At 44.2% G+C, this 24,293-nt stretch overlaps 1 long non-coding RNA gene across 1 annotated transcript; it reads left to right on the top strand.

The window, feature by feature from the left end:
• The first annotated feature begins 11,840 nt into the window (after nt 1-11,840).
• On the top strand, nt 11,841-15,575 carry LOC120979569. The gene is made up of 3 exons (XR_005774320.1): nt 11,841-11,996; nt 15,392-15,397; nt 15,526-15,575. It is a non-coding gene; the product is annotated as an uncharacterized LOC120979569 (long non-coding RNA).
• The last annotated feature ends 8,718 nt before the right edge of the window (nt 15,576-24,293 follow it).

Below are 24,293 nucleotides of genomic sequence, written 5' to 3'. Positions count from 1 at the left end.
GGATCTTCTGGTATTGCACCGTTTTGCTCGTCCTCTCCACCAGAGGAATGAGAGCAATCCGTGTTGTCTAAAATGCATATAATGCGTGGGTTGCTGGAAAGGCAGCCTAACATGAAGTCAACCATGTGTGCCAGAGTACCAACAGGCAAGACTTCGCTGTCGTCATCAGGAGGATCATTCTTAATCTCCTCATCCTCTTCCTCCTCTTCTGCCCACCCACGCTGAACAGATGGAATTAAACTTCTCCTCCTCCTCCTCTTCATCTTCCAATTCGCGCTGATAAGACGAACTGAGTGTGGTCTGGCTATCACCCTGTGTAATGTCTTCCACCATTTCAACCTCTTCTACATGCAAAGCGTCGTCCTTAATTGTGAGCATCGAGCGTTTTAATAGACACAGAAGTGGGATGGTTACGCTAATAATAGCATTATAGTCGCTTACCATCTGTGTTGATTCCTCAAAGTTTCTTAAAACCTCACAGAGGTCAGACATCTATGCCCACTCCTCGCTTGTCAATAGCGGAAGCTGACTGGAAAGGCGACGATCGTGTTGCAGCTGGTATTCCACTACTGCCCTCTGCTGCTCACAAAGCCTTGCCAACATGTGGAACGTTGAGTTCCAAAGCGTGCTCACATCACACAATAGCCGGTGAGCTGGCAATTTCAAGCGCTGCTGCAGCGTTAACAGACCGGCTGAAGCTGTGGACGACATGCGGAAATGTGCACACACGCGGCGCACCTTCACCAGTAGCTCAGGAAAATTGGGGTAGGTTTTGAGAAACCGCTGAACCACTAAGTTTAAGACGTGGTCTAGGCATGGAATGTGTCTGAGCTTGCCGAGCTCCAAAGCCGCCACCAAGTTACAGCCATTATCAGACACAACCATGCCTGGTTCTAGGTTGAGTGGCGACAGCCACAGCTCAGTCCTGTTCTCTTATCCACTGCCACAACTCTGCTGTGGTGTGCTGTTTGTCCCCTAAGCATATCAGCTTTAGCAGGGCCTGTTGCTGCTAGCCCACTGCAATGGCTACACTACTTCCAGCTACCGACTGATGACTGACTGTTGCTGCACACGGATAATTCAGAGGTGGAAGTGGAGGAGGAGGTGGAGGAGGAGAAGTGGGGATTGGAGCCACTAACGTACTTGCTGACAGAAACCCTGATCTATGTAGGGCCCACAACCCTTGGCATCTGTAGCACCTGTGCCATCCCAGGGTACGAGTTGTACGAGTACGAGTCGCTCCCGGCTTCCACAACATTCACCCAGTGTGCCATCAGGGAAATGGCCGAATGCACTTGTCCATGTGTCCGTGGTTAAGTGGACCTTCCCAGTAACTGCGTTGGTCAGGGAATGTGTGATGTTACAGAACACATGTTGGTGTAAGGGGGGCATGGCACACTTTGAAAAATAGTGGCGGCTGGGTACTGCATAATGCGGAAGGCCTCAGTGTCCACAAGCCTAAATGGCAACATTTCCAGGGCCAGTAATTTGGAAAGCTGTGCATTTAGTGCTGTGGCCTATGGGTGGGTCGCTGGGTATTTGCGCTTGCGTTCAAATGCCTGGGGTAAGGACATTTGTACGCTGCGCTAGGACACGGAGGTGTATGTGGTCGCTTATGGTGCTTGCGAAGGTCCAGGTGCAGGGCCAGAGGCATCTGTATCTGCGCCTTCGACAGGGATTGGCCGGATTGGGGATTGGATTGGAGGCAGTGGTGTGACCCGCAGATATAGATTGTGGACCCTGACGTTCAGGCCACCTATTATGGTGCTTTAATGCCATGTGGGGGATCATGCTGGTGGTAGTGAGGTTGCTAGTGTTCGCACCCTTGCTCATTTTTGTATGGCACAGGTTGCAAATTATAATTCTTTTGTCGTCCGGACTTTCCTCAAAAAAGCGCCAGACGGCAGAACACCAACCCATTTACAAGGGAGATTTCCACAAGGGGGTGCTCCGGGGAACAGTTGCGGGCCTGTTTGGTGTGGCCCACCTCCTCCCTTTTGCCACCCACTCCCTTTTCCAGCTTGTTGCGGTGCAGCAGATCCCTCCCTCTCTGTACTGCTGTCCTCACTCGGCTTTCCACCTTCCCAGGTTGGGTCAGTGACTTCATCGTCCACCACCTCCTTTTACACTTCCTCACTCTGCTCATCCTCCCGACTTGTTGACCTAACCACTACCGCAGTAATTGACAACTGTGTCTCATCCTCTTCATCAACCTCTTGAGACAGTAATTGCCGTTGAGTTATTGGCAACTGTGTCTCATCATCATCCACCTCATTAAACAGTAATTGCCGTCCCCACCGTCATCTTCTTGTGATTGTGGATGCTCAAGAGTTTGGGAATCAGGGCACAAGATCTGTCCCTCTTCAAGCTTGGCGAGAGGGCCAAATCAAGGAATGGCGCTGAAAAGAGCTCCTCGGAATATCCAAGTGTGGGATCACTTGTTTGCCCATACTCTCCATGGTGGGAGGAAGGAGGATCAGGGTAAGAATTGGATTGAGCAGACTCTTGGCTACTGAGACTGGACTTAGTAGAAGACAGGGTGGTGCTTAACCGACGGGAAGCATTATCTGCTGCAATCGCACTGGCCTGACTTCAAGGGTGGTGTCCTGCGCCACCCTGCAAACTGGGACATGAAGCTAGGTATCGTGGACGATTGTTTTTCTTGTGCACTGGCAGCAGGCACAGTTTCACCGCGACCAGGGCCACGACCTCTGCGTGCACCATCAGCATCACGGCCACTGCCCCGTCTCTTACTGCTCGCCTTCTTCATATTAGATGTTATATATGATTGAAAGTCTGTCACACGTACAGTAGTGTAGGATTTGGAAGTGTATGCGCAAACAAATTTAAAAAGGTATTTGGGATGTGGAAACATCACACAGGAGATATCCTGCAGACAATGTCAATGCTATCACCAGAGGCTAATGAAAAATTACAGGGAATGTCATAGGTATTTGGGATGAGGAAACGTTATACAGGAGATAATGTCACTGTCCGCAGAGTCTATGCAAAAAAGTGCACTGTATGTTACAGATATATTTTTTAAAGCGCACACGTTACACTGCAGATGTGGCGCTGGCAATGTCACTGTCAGAAGCGGACACTGTCTATTGAAAAAGTACACTGTATGTTACAGACAATTTATTTCAGTGCACACGTTACACTGCAGATGTGGCGCTGGTAATGTCACTGTCAAACTTGGTTTAATGAAAAATTTTGTAATTGCACTTGATTGTGATGGAAATGGTTTTCAGTATTTGAAGGAGAAGTTTAGCACACTGAAAACTGATGCTAAAATAAAGGCCGGAATATTTTGTTGGCCCCAAAATCGACAAACTACTGCATGATGAAACATTCAGAACAAAACTTGCAGCTTGGGATGCATTTGTGCTAGTAGTACAGAACTTCCTTGGGAACAGACGAGCTGCAAACTATGCTGAATTAGTAGACAACATGCTTACAGCATATGAACAACTTGGTTGCCGAATGTTATTGAAAGTGCATTTCTTACATTCCCATCTTGACTTTTTCCCACCCAATTTGGGACACGTAAGTGACGAACATGAAGAGCGGTTCATTAAAGATATTTCTATAATGGAGAACAGGTATCAAGGCCGCTGGACTCCCAACTACTGCTGGTTTTTGCAACGGGAAAATATGACCGTTCACAAAAGCAGATGCCTGAAACACTTTTAACAGTACTGGGCCTTGCTCAAGTAAGACTTTTAAACTGAAAAACTAGACTTTTTGAAATTTTGTTATTCCATTACATTTTCATACACTGTTTACTACGCAAACTTTGATGTAGATCAGGTAATTGTTGGAATAAAACTCGTTCTGTTCAAAATTATGCAATGCTTTCCAAGTGCTTAATTCATTTAGGCGTACTTGTGCATAGCAAAATTTTGTGGCGTGTTACAACTTACAACAATTCTGACTTCGGATTTGTAATTCGCACACTCGATTTAGTATAGGACAAATGTTTTTCGCCCAGTAGCAGATGAAAAGTATTTTTTTTGTTGCGTGGTGTAATGAATTTCCAAAGAATCTTCGGTGTTCAGTGAAAAACGGACGCACCACGGATTCCATCCATGTTGTGTCAGTGATTTTCACGGACCCGTAGACTTCAATTGCCGTGCTTGGTCCGCATCATGGATCAAAGTAGTTCATGTCCCCGTGATTTTTTTACTGACCCACATTCAGTAAAAACAATACTGAAATGTGAACAGACACATTTAAATCAATGGGTACGTGTGCTGTCCGGAGAAAATACGGACAGCACACGTCAGTTAAAAAGCGGAAGTGTGAACGAGGCCTTAGGATGAGTTTTAATTTTCTGCGATATTTTGGGGGTACATATCAGTTATTGATCAGCATGTATTCATTTCTTTCGGAGAGAATGCAAAAAAGAAAGATACGTTCTGCCGTTCACTTTTTACTGTGTAATAGAAATAACGAGTGAACTTTATTCCATGGGTCAGGGACAGGTTCACAGAAGCTGCATCAGTAAGGATAGGAAACAATACTTACTGTCAAGGTTACAGAATGAATGAAAATAAAAGCTTGAATCCATGTTCTGTACAATGCATTATATGAAGTATGGGAAAACAAATTCAATCAAGGACACGTCTGAAAACCGCGTTTGCTCTATAGACTGCATTAAAAAATAAAGACAATATAACGAAGATAATTTAATGAACATTTTAGAGGATACATTAACTCCTTAGTGGCCAGCCTGCTTTGGGCCTTAGTTACCAAACAAATATTTAAAAAAATTTTATTATTGCCTTCTAAGAGTTATACCTTTTCTTTCTTTTTTTCTTTTTCCGTCGATGTAGCCGGTAGCCATATGAGAGCTTGTTTTTTGCAGGACAAGTTGTAGGTTTTAATGGCACCATTTTGAGGTACACAAAACGTAATGATTACCTTTTATTAATTAATATTTGGAGGGATGGGAAAAAAATTGCATTACTGCCACTTAGTGTTTTTAAGTTCTAAATTTTGCAGTGTTCATTTTGTGACTTTAATAACATAATAACTTTATTCTTCGGGTCAATACAATTACAGTGATATCAAATAAATGTAGTCTTTTTTATGTTTTACTACTTTTGCACTATAAAGCCCCCTTTTTTTAAAAAATAAAAATGTATTTGCATCACCGCATCCCAAGACCCTAAACTTTTTTATTTTTTGTTCTGTGGAGCTGTGTGAGAGTTTTAAAAAAGGTGTATTTTTTTACTTTTGTTAGCTTTTTAAAAAAAATAAAACTTTATTTAACTTTGGTTTAACTATTTACTAGTCCCACAATGGGACTTTAACAAGTGATCTTTTGATCGATTCTATAATACACCGCTTATGCAGTACAGTGTATTATACTGTCAGTACTATACTGACAGGCACCATCAGGGAGCACCAAAGAGGTGAAGCCTAATAGGAATACATTGCAGACAGGTCTGGGGCCTTCATTAGGTCCCAGACTGCAATGCAAAAATGTGTGCACCGGAACATTTCATTTTGCAGGGCGCTGATGGGATCCAGAGAGAACCCCCTCCCTCTAAACTACTTGGATGACACTGTTGCTATTGACTCTGGAATCTAAGGGGTTAAATGATCCAGATTGGGGCTTCTGCAGATCCGGGGCATTAGAGCAGGAGCCCATGTCTCATCTGAGAGCTGAGCCCCTGCTCTCCACTGCACGGGAATTCTTGCTATATTAAAGGCGCTTATATAGTACCATCTATTTCATAACTAGCATTTACACCGATCAGCCCCAGAGGAACTTCAGAGGAACTTCTCTGTGTTCTGCCTCCAGTAAGGAGATTTATATTGCGGGGTCTCACCCATTAATCTAGAGTTTATCACACTAGGGAGTGCACCTTATTCTTTTACACTAGACTTTGTGATGCTAAATAGTTGTAGGTCCAATTTATGTATGAGATAGTCAAGATGAATGTCTATAAATTAATGCTAGTCTCACGTTCGAAGCTGTAGTGGATGGTGAGATATGGAGGCTGAAAATCCAAAGTTCAAAACATTGTTACCTTTCTGCTCATCAGTGTATTTACATGAGATTTCAGAAGGTTACCGCAGCTTGCAGCGTTTTCGTGTCCGCCTGGCCGTGCGGAGCCAAACGGGTCCGTCCAGACTTACAATGCAAGTCAATGGGGACGGATCCGTTTGACGTTGACACAATATGGTGCAATTTCAAACGGATCCGTCCCCCATTGACTTTCAATGTAAAGTCAGGAGTCCCTATTAATATACCATCAGGTCGGAGTTTTCTCCAATCCGATGGTATATTTTAACTTGAAGCGTCCCCATCACCATGGGAACGCCTCTATGTTAGACTATACCATCGGATTTGAGTTACATCGTGAAACTCAGATCCGACAGTATATTCTAACACAGAGGCGTTCCCATGGTGATGGGGACGCTTCAAGTTAGAATATACTGAGAACTGTGTACATGACTGCCCCCTGCTGCCTGGCAGGTGCTGCCAGGCAGCAGGGGGCAGACCCCCCCCTCCTGTATTTAACTCATTGGTGGCCAGTGCGGCCCCCTCCCTCCCCAGTATTAAATGTGACCAGTGCGGCCCCCCTCCCTCTATATTCATTGGTGGCCAGTGCGGCCCCCCCTCCCTCCCTCCCCAGTATTAAATGTGACCAGTGCGGCCCCCCTCCCTCTATATTCATTGGTGGCCAGTGCGGCACCCCCTCCCTCCCCAGTATTAAATGTGACCAGTGCGGCCCCCTCCCTCTATATTCATTGGTGGCCAGTGCGGATTCCCAGTAATAAATGTGACCAGTGCGACCTCCCCTCTCCCCACCCCCCTAATTAAAATCCCCCCCTTCATCATTGGTGGCAGCGGAGAGTTCCGACCGGAGTCCCAGTTTAATAGCTGGGTCTCCGATCGGTTACCATGACAGCCAAGACGCTATTGCAGTCTTGGCTGCCATGGTTACTTAGCAATAAATAGAAGCATTATACTTACCTGCGAGCTGCGATGTCTGTGACTGGCCGGGAGCTCCTCCTACAGGTCTGTGCTATAGGCAATGCGCCGCACAGACCTTTCACTTACCAGTAGGAGGAGCTCCCGGCCGGTCACAGACATCGCAGCTCGCAGGTAAGTATAATGCTTCTATTTATTGCTAAGTAACCATGGCAGCCAAGACTGCAATAGCGTCTTTGCTGCCATTGTAACCGATCGTAGCCCCAGCGATTCAACTGGGACTCCGATCGGAACTCTCCGCTGCCACCAATGATGGGGGGGGAGTGATTTTTATTAGGGGGGAGAAGAGGGGAGGCCGCACTGGTCACATTTATTACTGGGAATCCGCACTGGCCACCAATGAATATAGAGGGAGGGGGGCCGCACTGGTCACATTTAATACTGGGGAGGGAGGGGGGCCGCACTGGCCACCAATGAATATAGAGGGAGGGGGGCCGCACTGGTCACATTTAATACTGGGGAGGGAGGGAGGGGGCCGCACTGGCCACCAATGAATATAGAGGGAGGGGGGCCGCACTGGTCACATTTAATACTGGGGAGGGAGGGAGGGGGGGCCGCACTGGTCACCAATGAATATAGAGGGAGGGGGGCCGCACTGGTCACATTTAAAAGACAGGTCTGTGCTATAGGCAATGCGCCGCACAGACCTTTCACTTACCAGTAGGAGGAGCTCCCGGCCGGTCACAGACATCGCAGCTCGCAGGTAAGTATAATGCTTCTATTTATTGCTAAGTAACCATGGCAGCCAAGACTGCAATAGCGTCTTTGCTGCCATGGTAACCGATCGTAGCCCCAGCGATTCAACTGGGACTCCGATCGGAACTCTCCGCTGCCACCAATGATGGGGGGGGGAGTGATTTTTATTAGGGGGGGGAAGAGGGGAGGCCGCACTGGTCACATTTAATACTGGGAATCCGCACTGGCCACCAATGAATATAGAGGGAGGGGGGCCGCACTGGTCACATTTAATACTGGGGAGGGAGAGAGGGGGGGCCGCACTGGTCACCAATGAATATAGAGGGAGGGGGGCCGCACTGGTCACATTTAATACAGGGGAGGGAGGGGGTCTGCCCCCTCCTGCCTGGCAGCACCTGATCTCTTACAGGGGGCTATGATTCGCACAATAATTGTGCGGATCACAGCCCACTGTAAGAGATCGGGTGCTGCCAGGCAGCAGGGGGCAGTCATGTACACAGTTCTTTTAGTATATTCTAACTTGAAGCGTCCCCATCACCATGGGAACGCTTCTGTGTTAGAATATACTGTCGGATCTGAGTTTTCACGAAGTGAAAAATCAGATCTGAAATAAACAGTTATGCAGACGGATCCGTTCTGAACGGATGCAAGCATTTGCATTATAGGAGCGGATCCGTCTGTGCAGACACCAGACGGATCCGCTCCTAACGCAAGTGTGAAAGTAGCCTTACTTATGTACAATCTACCTAAACATTTTATATGGCAGCCGTGTTCTCTGGCCTGTTTCAGCAGGATAATGAGCCCTGACACTTTGTAAATTGTTCAGGAATGAGTATCAATGCAAAGAGGTCAAGATGGAGACTTGACCTCCAAATTTTCCAGATCTCAATTCGATAGATATATAGATATATATAGTTGGAGGTGCTGTCAAAACAAGTCTTTTCCATGGAGGCACAACCTCACAGGTTATAGAACATAGAGCATCTGCTACTAATGTATTGGTGCCAGATACTACAGGACACTTGTCAGAGGTCTTGTGGAGTCCATGTCTCGATGGTTCAGATTAGAGATGAGCGAATCAAAGTTGACGAAGTGGAATTCGATCTGAATTTCAGGAAAAATTCGATTCGCACCAAATCCGAATTTCCTCATGCCTCGTGGTCACTAATTGCATTTTTTCCTAAAATGGCTGCTGCACATGTTAGGACATGGAGCAAAGAACTCTGGGAACAAGGGATCACCCACAATGCAATGCATGCAGAGAGACGTCAGCAGGCGCTAGGGACAGTGGTAGAAAATACTTTAAAACTTTTTTTTTGCTGAATAGAAGTTCAGGGAAAGATCATTAGAAGTGTAGGGAAAGGAGAGGGAGGAATTATTCCACAATATAAAAGGAGAACAGGGTCCAATAGGGGAGTGTACAGCCTGGGTAATACGAGCGATTCTATTACACCTTGCTGCACTGACTGGGGATCCAAATTGCCATTATACTGCTGCTCATTTCAGGTTTGCAATACAGTCAGGTCCATAAATATTGGGACATCGACACAATTCTAGCATTTTTGGCTCTATACACCACCACAATGCATTTGAAATGAAACGGACAAGATGTGCTTTACCTGCAGACTGTCAGCTTTAATTTGAGGGTATTTACATCCAAATCAGGTGAACGGTGTAGGAATTACAACAGTTTGCATATGTGCCTCACACTGGTTATGGGGACCAAAAGTAATGGGACAGAATAATAATCATAAATCAAACTTTCACTTTTTAATACTTGGTTGCAAATCCTTTGCAGTCAATTACAGCCTGAAGTCTGGAACGCATAGACAGAAGTCTGGAACGCATAGACATCACCAGACGCTGGGTTTCATCCCTGGTGATGCTCTGCCAGGTCTCTACTGCAACTGTCTTCAGTTCCTGCTTGTTCTTGGGGCATTTTCCCTTCAGTTTTGTCTTCAGCAAGTGAAATGCATGCTCAATCGGATTCAGGTCCGGTGATAGACTTGGTCATTGCAGAACATTCCACTTCTTTCCCTTACAAGACTCTTTGGTTGCTTTTGCAGTATGCTTTGGGCCATTGTCCATCTGCACTGTGAAGCGCCGTCCAATGACTTCTGAAGCATTTGGCTGAATATGAGCAGAGAATATTGCCCGAAACACTTCAGAATTCATCCTGCTGCTTTTGTCAGCAGTCACATCATCAATAAATACAAGAGAACCCGTTCCATTGGCAGCCATACATGCCCACGCCATGACACTACCACCACCATGCTTCACTGATGAGGTTGTATGCTTAGGATCATGAGCAGTTCCTTTCCTTCTCCATACTCTTCTCTTCCCATCACTCTGGTACAAGTTGATCTTGGTCTCATCTGTCCATAGGATGTTGTTCCAGAACTGTGAAGGCTTTTTTAGATGTCGTTTGGCAAACTCTAATCTGGCCTTCCTGTTTTTGAGGCTCACCAATGGTTTACATCTTGTGGTGAACCCTCTGTATTCACTCTGGTGAAGTCTTCTCCTGATTGTTGACTTTGACACACATACACCTACCTCCTGGAGAGTGTTCTTGATCTGGCCAACTGTTGTGAAGAATGTTTTCTTAACCAGGGAAAGAATTCTTCGGTCATCCACCACAGTTGTTTTCCGTGGTCTTCCGGATCTTTTGGTGTTGCTGAGCTCACCGGTGCGTTCCTTCTTTTTAAGAATGTTCCAAACAGTTGTTTTGGCCGCGCCTAATGTTTTTGCTATCTCTCTGATGGGTTTGTTTTTGTTTTTTTCAGCCTAATGATGGCTTGCTTCACTGATAGTGACATCTCTTTGGATCTCATCTTGAGAGTTGACAGCAACAGATTCCAAATGCAAATAGCAGACTTGAAATGAACTCTGGACCTTTTATCTGCTCATTGTAATTGGGATAATTAGGGAATAACACACACCTGGCCATGGAACAGCTGAGAAGCCAATTGTCCCATTACTTTTGGTCCCTTAACAAGTGGGAGGCACATATGCAAACTGCTGTCATTCCTGCACCGTTCACCTGATTTGGATGTAAATACCCTCAAATTAAAGCTGACAGTGTGCAGGTAAAGCACATCTTGTTCGTTTCATTTGAAATCCATTGTGGTGGTTTATAGAGCCACAAATGTTAGAATTGTGTCCATGTCCCAATATTTATGGACCTGACTGTAGTTGATACCTCTGTAATTCCATTAAACCGTTCTCTTTTTTGGGGTGCAAGTGCTGTGTGATACAGCCATTAAACAAGGTGTCTTACTAGGAAATATTTCTATGTCTTATTAGCCCTTGTGCGGTGCAGTTATATGTTCTAAAGCCTTTTTTGGCATGTATAAGTGGAAAAAAATAAGGGCTTATTTGCGGTTCAGCGGTGCAGTTATATGTTCTAAAGCCTTTTTTGGGGTGTATTAGTGGAAAAAAGGGGCTTATTAGCCGTTGTGTGGTGAAGTGAGAAAATTACAGTCTTTTTTGGGGTGTATTAGTGGGGAAAAAAAGTATTATTTGCCGTGCAGCAGTGTAGTTATATGTTCTAAAGCCTTTTTTGGGGCGTATTAGTGGAAAAAATTGCCTATTTGCCGTTCAGCAGTGCAGGTATATGTTCTAAAGCCTTTTTTGAGGTGTATTAGTGGAGAAAAAAAAAGGGCTTATTAGCTATTGTGTAGTGAAGTGAGAAAATGACAGCCTTTTTTGGGGCACGTGGCAACACGGGTAACTTTGAGAGGCCTGAGCTCCCGGTGTCATTTAGCGGTCGTGTATTGACCAGCATCCAGCGGTTCTTGAATGGTTGACTTGGTCATCCACTTCATCCCAAGTGACATCAGACACCCCCAGCCAAGAGTCGGTGGGTTCGTCAGACACAACCCTTCGTTGGCATGGCCCGGGAGCAGGCCCTGTGCTCCTCGACATGCCTCTATCCTTTTCTGTTCCCTCAGCCAGATAAGTATTATATGCTGTGGGCTCAGCTCCACTATACAGCGAGGACGACCTACTAGAGTACAGTCAGCAGCTACTGGCCAGCCAAGATGTGGAGAAGAAATTCGCCACTTCCTCCGCTAGGCGGGCAAGTAGTGAGAAGGAGAGTGGCGTGGGAGCTAGTGTTGCAAGCGGTCAGGCTCCTGGCTCAGAGACCATTGAGTAGGACATCAGTGATGTGCAGACAGTACTCGATGATGATATAGCCGATTGCAATTGGGAGCCAGGGGACGAAGGGGCTTCATCATCATTGGGAGAAGAGGGTGGCAGCTTGCGCGTGAGGCAGCGGCGGAGTCAGTAAGTCGGTAGCATGGCCGGGAGTCAGCAGGGTGGCAGCAGTGGTAGGTTGGGAGCCAAACGTGCCCGGGGTAGACCACCCGTTTCGCAGGAGCCTACCTGTCCGGAAAGTAGTGGTGCAGGGGTTTACGGAGGTAGCAGCGGTAGCAGTCAGTCAGTGCGGAGTATTGGGGGTAAAATCACCTACTTGGCAGTGTGGCAGTTTTTTGTTAAGCCGCCGGAGGAGGTAAACATAGCCATTTGCCGAATCTGTGGGAAGGTGAAGCGTGGCCAGGGTGCCAATGTTGGCACTACAGCCCTGCGTCAACATATGCAGCGTCACCATAAAGTGGCCTGGGAGAACCGTGGATCCAATGTGGTGGTCCAGCCTGCTGTAGCAACCACTGCATCAACCAGTGTGCCACCTGATTTCTGGCAGTCAAGGCTCCACCACCTCAGCTGAAGGAAGCTGTCTATCCTTCCCATCTTCTACCGGTCCTGATGCTCCTGCTCCTCGCCCTCCTACTCCTCGTCAGTCATTCTGTCAGCAATAAATCACTGAAGTGATTTCCAAGAGACAGCAATATGCGTCTACTCATCCAACGGCGCAGAAGCTAAACATTCTCTTGGACAAGTTGCTGGTGCTGCAGTCCCTCCCTTTCCAAGTGGTGAACTCTGCACCTTTCAGAGAACTGATGGCTTGTGCCAAGCCAAGGTGGAGAGTCCCAAGCCATCATTTCTTTGCCAAAAAGGCAGTACCAGCCCTGCACAAATCTGTAGAACAGAAGGTGGGCCAGACCTTGAGCCTGTCGGTGTCTGCCAAAGTGCACAGCAGCGCCGACATGTAGAGCGGTAACTACGTTCGAGTACAATATATTTCCTTTACGTAATGCTAAAATATTGAGGTGGCTCACCCTCTGGCTAGCAAGGAAAGGGTGCTCCTACTAAAACACCCACCCAATCTTAATAAGTACAATGTAATATAGTTTCCAACAGTAGAAAAGGATAATGAGGCGGCACTCACCCAGCAATAATTCATAAAATGATCCTTTATTGGTTGGGGATGCGAGTAACAATAACCAGCAGAATTAACTGCTGGATGAGTGCCGCCTCATTATCCATTAACCATAGGACTGCAGTGCAAGACGGGGTGGTGCGCTAGATGTGTTTGGATCTGGTGTATGAAGTGTTGAAAAGGGAGTGTATAGCTGTGCCGCCCGGCCTCTCTACTACGTGCACACAATGTAATATAGTGTAGTAGGGCACACCTACATCTGGACACAACAATATAAGTTTATTATGTAAAATATATACAAAATAAAAAATAACTAGAACAATGAAAAAAAATGTATAAAACTAATAGGTTTAAAAATACATCAATCTCACACTTGAATCGCAGAGTGTGTGACAACCTTTCTCTATATTACAGGACCACAACATTCAAGGTAAAATGTTATTGCTTGGACCTAATACGAATCTACATTAATGCCAACCATGGTAGCTGTAACTACGGTCAAGGACAATATATTTCCTTTACGGCTCACTGGGTAACTGTGGTTCCTGCCGAGCAACTTGGCCAGGTGACGCCGCTTCCGCCTCCACGGTCTCATGTAGTTGGTCCTGCGACAATGTCTGCCTCTGCTTCCTCATCCTCCACTGTGTCCTCAGCCTCCACTGCAGGGACAATTCACAGTGCCCCACCAGCATACCACATGTGCAGGGCACGGCGGTGTCACTCTGTTCTGCATCTAGTTTGCCTGGGCAAACCGAGTCACACAGGGGAGGAACTGCTCCTCGTCCATCAAGAAATCAAAGCCTGGCTTTCTCCACGACAACCCAAAATCAGAACCATGGTGACTGACAAAGGGAAGGACATGGTGTCGGTGCTGCGTCAAGGAGAGATAAGCCATGCGCCCTGCATGGCGCACGTGTTCAATCTGGTTTCAAGCATTTCCTGTAGTCTTCCACCCATCTGCAAGACATCCTGAAAATGGCCAGGAAACTTTGCATGCACTTCAGCCACTCGTACACCACAAAGCACACCCTCCTTGAGCTGCAGCGGCAGAACCGCATCCCCCAACATAGGCTGATATGCAACGTTTCCACCCGTTGGATTTCCACCCTCCATATGTTGCGCCAACTATATGAACAGAGAAAGGCCAAGGACAGAGGTACTCCCCTGTGTAACTTCAATGTTAGCCAGTGGCAGCTCATGCGTGACACCTAACGTTTGTTCGTGCCCTTTGAGGAGACCACTTTATTTGTCAGTCGCCAAGTCTATGGGATGAAGAACGTCATTCCACTGATTCATGTCCTGGAAAAGATGCTGGTAAATCTGGCTGGTCAGGAGACTGGAGACGTGGCGCCTACATCTCACGGCCACATCAGCCCTGTGGGCACTGAACTGGAGGAGGACATTGGAGCACAAGCAATGTGTAGCGAAATGGGTGCTTTTTCTACACAGGTGACAGGAGAGGAGGAGCAGGAGCAGCCGGAGGGGCAAGAGGGAGATGAGGAAGAGGAGGCAGAGGACTCAGACACACCCTAGCAGTATGCAGTGGAGATGGAGGCAGGGAGTCCCTCTGAGTCACTTGCGCAAACTCACAACTATGTCTCTGGGCCACTCTGTGGTCTCCTCATGCTGATGTCAAATCCACACCCTGTCACCTGTCATTGTGCCACTCTGTGGCCTCCTCATGCTGCTGATGCTGCCACCTCCACACTCTGTCATTGTGCCACTCTGTGGCCTCCTCATGCTGCTGCCACCTCCACACTATGTCACCTTGCCACTTTGTGGTCTCCTCCTGCTGCTGCCAACTCACAACTTTGTCTCTGGGCCACTCTGTGGCCTCCTCATGCTGCTGCCACCTCTACACTATGTTATTGTGCCACTCTGTGGTCTACATATGCTGCTGCCACCTCCACACTATGTCATCTTGCCAGTCTGTGGCCTCCTCATGTTGCTGCTGACTCAACACTATGTCACTGGGCCACTCTGTGGCTTGCTCATGCTGCTGCCACCTTAACACTATGTAAATGTGCCACTCTGTGGCCTCCTCATGCTACTGCTGCCACCTCCACACTATGTCACCTTGCCAATCTGTGCCCTCCTCATGCTGTTGCTAACTCAACACTATGTCACTGGGCCACTCTGTGGCTTCCTCATGCTGCTGCTACCTCAAAACTATATCATTGGGCCACTCTGTGGACTTCTCAACCTGTTCTCCCACCCTCCCCACTCCATGACTGGGCCACTATTTTGACTTTTTGGCCTGGTTGACATTATCATTTTTTTGGCCCTCCTTCTGATCTGTCAGAAGGAAGGAAAAATGAGATGCACAACGGATCCTGTCTGTGTAGCAGCTGTAAGGCCTGTATGGTCCCATCAGAATTGGCTTATGATTTGGCAGCCAAAAGCAGAAGTGGGTACAAAACACAGAAGACATGCAAATCTTCCATTCACATGTTATCTCTGTTTTAGATCTACTCCTGTTTTCTTTTGGCTTTAGCAATACTGATGGATTACTGACCAAATGCTGACAGAGTGAAGGCAGATGCTCAACAGACAGGATCCATTTTTTGGGGGGTTATTGTTCTGACAGATCAGAGGAAGGGCAAAATAATCAGTGACATCAACACAAACTTACTGCTGACAACCTCTCCACTTTGTCAGGGGAGTGGGGGGCTCTACTTGTATAAGCGTTTAATAGAACAGGTTCTGTAGACATCTATGTGCAATCAGCTGACAATGGTGTAAAAGGAGTGCGCTCTTTCACTCCACAGTAGGATCTTGGGCCTCTGCACGGTTCTTTATACCTGGCGCTAACATCGACCTGTAAGGCTGAGTTCACACTTGAGTTATTTGGTCAGTTTTGGCCCCGTAACTGCCCAAATAAGTAAAGTGTGCAGTGATTCTAAGAGCGACGCCTGTCATGTGCGTGTAATACTGACTCACAGTATTGTTTCAGTACCACAACAGACTCCCTATGCGTGTTACTACAAGGCACAGTGTTCTACACCACTATTCAGGCTCTCTGCAGCCAGGAAATAGCTGTCACTGCAAATTAATTCGGATCGAATCTTTTCATGAAATTCGGATCCCTATTGACAGCACAAGTGTGGAAGTACACAATATTAGGCAGGTGGTTTCAAAGCTGTGGCTGATCAGTGTATAGCTGGTTGTTCTTACCTTCTTTTTGGTTTATAACTGACATATGTAGCCTTACCCTCAAATAGGCATACAACATAATAAAAGTCAGGTATTCATGTTTTCAGCATTATGAGCATATGTACTTTACCGGAACCATTTTTATTGGTGTCGGAGAAGTAGCCATTACCAAACATTTTTTGTCTTTTTTGTCTTTTCTAAGTGAGGCTTGACATTAATCAACATTGTGGTCTGTGTACCTTAGAGAGGTTCTCTCCGTTCTCCTGACGTCTGTTTTAGTAACTAATAGCATTTCTCATGAAATAATTATGGAGCATCTATACTTAGAACCATACATTGTCCCGTTCCTGTGTCATTACTCCTAGAACTTTATGAACAACTGGAAGTTACCATTTGAGGTGTATCTCTTCACACTCTAAGACTATCCAAAAAGTGCTGACAGAGTGAGGCTGCACAGGTACACGTCCTTTGACAAGCGCACACCCAGTGGTCTATTTATTTAGAAATTTTCAGGGGGAATGACACAATGCAGAGTTATAAGAAATATGTTCGAGAATTACTTCCCTAGGAATGCAGATATTTACTACAACAGACATATCGTGAGTGGTGACAAGTCTTGGATCTCAAAGATGCTTCTTTATAGAAGCTTGAAAGAAAATGGGCATTTCAGTCATTCCTGGGCTAAACAAGGGCAACAAATGCAAAAGTGTCAGTGTTGCCCATGACAACTAGATTCCAGCTTTATATTTCATATTTGAGCTTCAAAGAGGTGGTTTGATTATTATTTGTATGGACAACATTGGAACTGTTTCTTGAAATAGTTTTTAGGTAAGAAAGTTGATGATTTTCCAATCTGTATAATTAATAACCAAGTCAATTAATAAACATTTCAAACTTGGAGTGAACAGAACTCCAAACATCCTGCAAAGACATAGGTGTAGAAGATAAACATTATGGCTGCATAGAGCTGCCACTAGAGGGAGCTTTGTGCATACTGTTCTATTATCAAGTTCATTTTATAAACTGTAGGAAGAAATCTCCAAAGCTCCCTCTAAAGAGAGGTGGGTGGATTTTTATTATTTAAATCTATCGATGCAGTATGTTTGATTTTCATTCCATTTAATTATCAGAGAAAGAATGTGCCGACAGCTATAAAGATATGTTAGGAAAATAATTAGAATATGTGGCATTAAAGAAACACTCCCACAAACATTTTTACTCTCTGACCTGTTAGAAAGTTACCAGAGGTAAACTGTAGTGAAGGTAAATTTCTTACCAGTGACTGTATTAGTAACTTATCCCCTCCCTTCTCAGTCTCAGCTATGCCATGTGACCAGCATTCAGACTTTCCAAATAACACAGCCTCGTATTTGTGGACAGGAAGCCAGATTCTCTATGTATTCCTATGGGAGCCTCAATGTCAGTCTCATAGGAATGAATAGAGAAGTAACTGACTTTCTGTCTTGTGTCAGTTGGAAAGTCAGAGTGTTGGTCACATGACACAGCTGAAGATCAGAAGGGAGGTTATAACTCGCAAATACAGTCACTGGTAAGAAGATTACCTTCACTCCAGATCACATCATGCATCTTTCAAAGAATTTTTGTGGGAGTGCTACTTTAATTAAGACCCTAAAGTTAATTCAGACCCGAGATCTAATTGATTCAGATCCAGACCCCTTTAATTAATTCAGAGCCACAACTAGACTCCTAACTTATTACTATTATTATTCTACTCCTGGGCCTTGCTCCTTAGGGTACATTCAAACACATGACCGTAAGTGTTTTGCGTTACGCAAATTATGGATCCGCATAACACGGATACCCTCCGTGTGCATTCTGCAAAATGCCCTATATAGAACCGCAATTGCGGACAAGAATATGACATGCTCTATATTTTGTGCGGGGCCGCGGAATGGAACTATGAACATTAAAATAAATGGGGTCCACACCCGTTCCACAAAATTGCGAAATGGATGTGGAGACAGAAACATGGTCGTGTGAATGCACCCTCATGCTGGGAAGGTCCTGATGTATGGTTTATATTCTGGTCCTGTGCTTTTCAAGTCTATTGGCCCCTCTGACACCTGGCTTGTTAGGAGCAGCACAATCTGTGTGCTCTAGTTGCATTTCTGATTAATCTCACAATTTTACAGACACACAGTCACCACTGATCCTCTGCTTACCTGCTGCTCCCTACAATTTTTTTGTTTGCAAAAAATGCCATAGTAACCAATTGCTCCAGAATAAGAGTTTCATTTCTTATGTGCTTTAGCAGTAATACAGTGAATATATTTTGATTATGTATTGTCTTAACTACACTTAAAACAATTTAGTATAAAATTATTTATTCGGGTTACTACCTATATCAATTCTTTAAATAACAAAGAGAAATTTTCTTTTTTTTTTCCGCCTCTAAAAAAGAAAGGGATTAGCATTTCATTTCATTCAGCTAAACAATGGTGTTCCAGTTGGTGTCTCTGAGATTGAGGATTTTATTAATGTTCGAGAGATGCATTTGTGTTGCCTCTGGGTGCACTGAAAAGCCACTTAAATTGCACTTAAAGCAGCACTACAGGATATCAAATTGATGTGCATCAGCCATTTACAATGAAACTTGATTATTATAAAGGCATACATATTTGCATAATTACATGTTTGATTTTTGTTATAATGCAACATCCACTACACAATGCTTCTTATAAAATCGTCATAAAGCCCCATCTGCTGTACTGTTTCCCAAACTACAGTGACGATCAAACGTGGACATATAGTAAAGCACAGCAGACAAACCTGACTTCTCAAGGTTTATTGAGTTAGTAAGATATGGATAATGATACAGATCCTGCAAACCACATCAACCAATCAAAGGTCTGTTTCCAGTGGTTTAATTGCCAGTGAGGGCAGGTAATGAATACAAGGCTGCAATTTGGAAAACTGTGAAAATCAGCTATGTGCTACCAAAGAATTCATTGCATAATACAATACAAAAACTGAACTCAATGCTCCTTAGACCTGGTGCAAGATCATTAACAGGTTCACCTACCTACTATCTGCTGTTTCCAATACTGGTGTCAACTCATATGGCAAGGTCCCATTAGGTAGTAAGACCCAGGTACGAATGCTACCTCTACACCCAATAGCTTACACCTCAGGGGTAGTTGATCAGATTGATGATGTAGCAAATGTATCGGGCTAAGTTCAGACTGCATTTGGGCACATTATTCAGTGGGACTGTTACAGTGTCTAAAGTCCAAAACTGGAAACCAGCACCATCTTAAAACTTTGCATTTATTTCATAAACTTTAAAATCCATACATTATAGACCAGCAGTAGGAGCATATCAATATATAAAGGTACTTGCTAGAAAACAGACCCGGTAACGCGTCTCGGACCAACAGGTCTTTGTTCACAACCATTCTGGTGTGTACGGGTGGTAGCTATATATTGATTCGTCCCTTCCACACACAGGTGGTGCAGTTAAGCACATAAATGCCCATACGTAATACATGATTACAAGCATTAAAAAGGACACCAAAATCTTCTTGCTTGAACATCCAGTACGAAATCTCACGTGGTGCGTGATTACGTCATGATGTCAGCCGGCGTTGTGATGTCATACGTCACCGTGCATGAGATTTCAAAAGGGATCTTAAAGCGGCTACCTCTTCACGTTCAAATGGAGGTAAGCATGATTTTTTTTCGCCATTTCATGGAAAATCGATTCCTTACCACGAACCAGTAGGAAATTCGGCTTTGCAGCAATCAAACTTTTCCTTAAATTTGGATCAAAGTCCACTTCGTGGACTTCGATTCGCTTAACGCTACTAGATATACATATTGAGAAAACTTCCCATAATATACAGTGTCCTTACTGTATATGAACTTAGCCTAAGCCTTAAGCAATCCATGAAAAACTAAAGTGTCACCCTAGTATGGCCATATTAAAGAAATAGTCAGATTTGAAGAGGAGGAACTCAGAGCGGATCAGAGAGATCTGTGACAGAATATGCACAGGTACAATGCTTACATTACTTTAGTATCTCTTGCCAACACTCTGTAATGTATATATACAGTTATGAAAATAGGTATTTCATCCCTTTACAAATAATTACTTATTACCTAGTGTGACACGTAGCAAATCAGCAGGTTACATTATATATCTCTACCTCGCCATGAGTATATATATATATTTATACACACAGCGAGGTACAGATGTATGATGTAACCAACTGATTTTGTGCGTTTCACACACACACACACACATAAATATATATATATGTGTGTGTGTGTATATATACATAAACTGCCATCATCATTCTGTATTCCAGTAAAAGGCCCCATCCATCATTACATTAGATACATCCCACACTTAATTAGCATTTGTTATGCGTTCTGAGTTGTTTGTCTACATTCTTAACATTTTATGATTACAGGGGTTCCCGTTCCCTCCGTCCGCCTCAGGCCTTTGACAGAGGATCTGGAGGTGGTGGTGTTGTCCGCCGAGGAGGAGGAGGGAGAGGAGGGAGAGCAGGCTGGACCCTCCCAGCAGCACAGCATGAGGCGCCAGCTCCACCTGATGTGGGCGAAGAGGTGGAGGTGGAAGAGGCTTGACTCTCCCAGCAGCCAGATTCCCCTCCCCCCGTCCTGATGATGATGAAGAGGAGGAGGATGTCACCAGCCCCCGCCAGGAGGGTAAATATGTGCACATAGCAATATCCATGCCACTTAATCTGAATTGCAAGTAATTTTCATATTTTTTAAAATCTTAACAGTACTGATTAATTTAGAAAAAAAATGAGGCAGATGCAGCAAGAGCATGAAGTCGGCATGCACGAGATGCGGAGGCTGATGTGCAAGCAGATGCGGAAGATGGAGGCGCTGCACCTCAAACGGATTCAGGAGTTGTTGGAACTTCATGACCAACTAAAAAAGTTGCCATAGAGGAATGTTTATAAATAAAATAAAAAAAATTCTATTGTAACGTGTGCTTCCCTTTTTTTATATTGTTTTGTTTTTGTGTAATTTTGAAAAATAAGGTTGCAGTAAGGCCCCTTTAGTCCAGGGTCAAACTCATCAGGATTAGGACAGACAGTAGCAGCAGCAGGTAAATGGTAACAGTGTAGTATAAGGGCTACACATAGCTGGTCCAAAATCATCAGGACAGACAGCAGCAGCATGTAAATGGTAACGGGTAGAATAAGGCCTACACATATTTTGGCCAAAATCATCAGGACAGACAGCAGCAGCATGTAAATGGTAACAGGGTAGTATAAGGCCTACACATAGCTCAGCCAAACTCATCAGGACAGACAGGAGCAGCAGCATGTAAATGGTAACGGGTAGTATAAGGCCTACACATATCTCAGCCAAAATCATCAGGACAGACAGCAGCAGCATGTAAATGGTAACAGGGGAGTATAAGGCCTACACATAGCTCGGGCCAAACTCATCAGGACAGGCAGCAGCACCATGTAAATGGTAACGGGGTAGTATAAGGCCTACACATAGCTTGGCCAAACTCATCAGGACAGACAGCAGCAGAAGGTAAGTGGTAACAGTATAGTATAAGGCCTACACATAGCTCGGCCAAACTCATCAGGACAGACAGCAGCAGCATGTAAATGTTAATAGGGTAGTATAAGGCCTCCACATAGCTCAACCATACTCAGAAGGACAGGCAGCAGCAGCAGCATATAAGTGGTAATGGGGTAGTATAAGGCTTACACATAGCTCGGCCAACCTCATCAGGACAGACAGCAGCAGCAGCATGTAAATGGTAACGGGTAGTATAAGGCCTACACATATCTCGGCCAAAATCATCAGGACAGACAGCAGCAGCATGTAAATGGTAACAGAGTAGTATAAGGACTACATATAGCTCGGCCAAACTCAGTCAAAACAGACAGGAGCCTGTTCTTTGTTTGTAAAAGGAATGGGCCCCCGCCAGACCGGGGCAACACCAAAAATAAACGTATACACCTCTGACAGCAGCAGGTTTTTTGACTACAGCTGGAATGTGTTCCCATGCATACAAATTGCAATATATTCCTTTGACAATTTTAATTTCAAAGGATTTTTTAGATTGTAAAGCCCACAATAAATATTTTTTTTTTTTAAATATATACAGTACAGACCAAAAGTTTGGACACACCTTCTCATTCAAAGAATTTTCTTTATTTTCATGACTATGAAGGCATCAAAACTATGAATTAACACATGTGGAGTTATATACATAACAAACAAGTGTGAAACAACTGAAAATATGTCATATTCTAGGTTCTTCAAAGTAGCCACCTTTTGATTACTGCTTTGCACACTCTTGGCATTCTCTTGATGAGCTTCAAGAAGTAGACCCCTGAAATGGTCTTCCAACAGTCTTGAAGGAGTTCCCAGAGATGCTTAGCACTTGTTGGCCCTTTTGCCTTCACTCTGCAGTCCAGCTCACCCCAAACCATCTCGATTGGGTTCAGGTCCGGTGACTGTGGAGGCCAGGTCATCTGGCGCAGCACACCATCACTCTCCTTCATGGTCAAATAGCCCTTACTTTCAAAGTTTTCCCAATTTTTCAGTTGACTGACTGACCTTAATTTCTTAAAGTAATGATGGCCACTCGTTTTTCTTTACTTAGCTGCTTTTTTCTTGCCATAATACAAATTCTAACAGTCTATTCAGTAGGACTATCAGCTGTGTATCCACCTGACTTCTCCTCAACACCACTGATGGTCCCAACCCCATTTATAAGGCAATAAATCCCACTTATTAAACCTGACAGGGCACACCTGTGAAGTGAAAACCATTTCAGGGGACTACCTCTTGAAGCTCATTAAGAGAATGCCAAGAGTGTGCAAAGCAGTAATCAAAGCAAAAGGTGGCTACTGTGAAGAACTTAGAATATGACATATTTTCAGTTGTTTCACACTTGTTTGTTATGTATATAATTCCACATGTGTTAATTCATAGTTTTGATGCCTTCAGTGTGAATCTACAATTTTCATAGTCATGAAAATAAAGAAAACTCTTTGAATGAGAAGGTGTGTCCAAACTTTTGGTCTGTACTGTATATATATATATATATATATAATCACACTACAGAAAATGTGCATTTATTCACCCCAAAGCGACGTTTCGGTCCACACACAATGGGACCTTTCTCTAGCAGTGACAAAAGTGAATGGTGCCAAGTACAAATACAAATACTAACTCAAGTGATTATTTAAAGAAAACTATTAATAATTGAATTACAATTAATTTGTTTGATATTAGTATTGTGTCTAAAAATAAAAATTCCTGCTTACATTTTTTTACATAATATACAAGTATCCATACTGTGAAGAGATTAATAACTTCAATGACACTATGTGAATTCATAATATGTGCTTAATTCATAATAATTACATTTAAAAAAAATGATGTCCAAAACAAATTGTGTCATTACAATATCAGGTGTACAGATTAAAAACATAATGGAGGGTGCCAAGAACTAACCAGCATGGATCCGATATAGCATCCCGTTTGGTTAACTGTGCATGTCGGCGCATTGCTTCCGCATTGCATTAAGAAACATGTGATGCAATCACATGATCGCATCGAAGGAGGAACACACACAGGCGTCCATAGAAAGGACGTTCACATGATAACAGATCACGTATTCGTACCTGAAATTGATCGCAATCTGAGCCACAAACGCATCCTGTCTATGTGGTCACATGATAGCAACCATGGAAATGAGAAGAATAACTCCCAAAATGGTGACATGGCTTCAAGAATATTATATATACCACAGTTTCTATTGCAAAGTGAAAAGCTGTGATTATTTAAAAATTTGCAAATTATCATTACATAGTTGTCAAGAATTCACATAAAATGTAAATGTATATATAGATATATACATGTGGCATAAACGCTCCATTCCCCAAACCGGATTACCACATGGATAAGTACAGGGTGGGCCATTTATATGGATACACTTTAATAAAATGGGAATGGTTGGTGATATTAACTTCCTGTTTGTGGCACATTAGTATATGTGAGGGGGGAAACTTTTCAAGATGGGTGGTGACCATGGTGGCAATTTTGAAGTCGGCCATTTTGAATCCAACTTTTTTTTTTCAATAGGAAGAGGGTCATTTGACACATCAAACTTATTGGGAATTT

Source organism: Bufo bufo, chromosome 9, assembly GCF_905171765.1.
Source record: "Bufo bufo chromosome 9, aBufBuf1.1, whole genome shotgun sequence".
NCBI lineage: Eukaryota > Metazoa > Chordata > Amphibia > Anura > Bufonidae > Bufo > Bufo bufo.
This window is presented reverse-complemented; position numbering and strand designations above follow the sequence as displayed.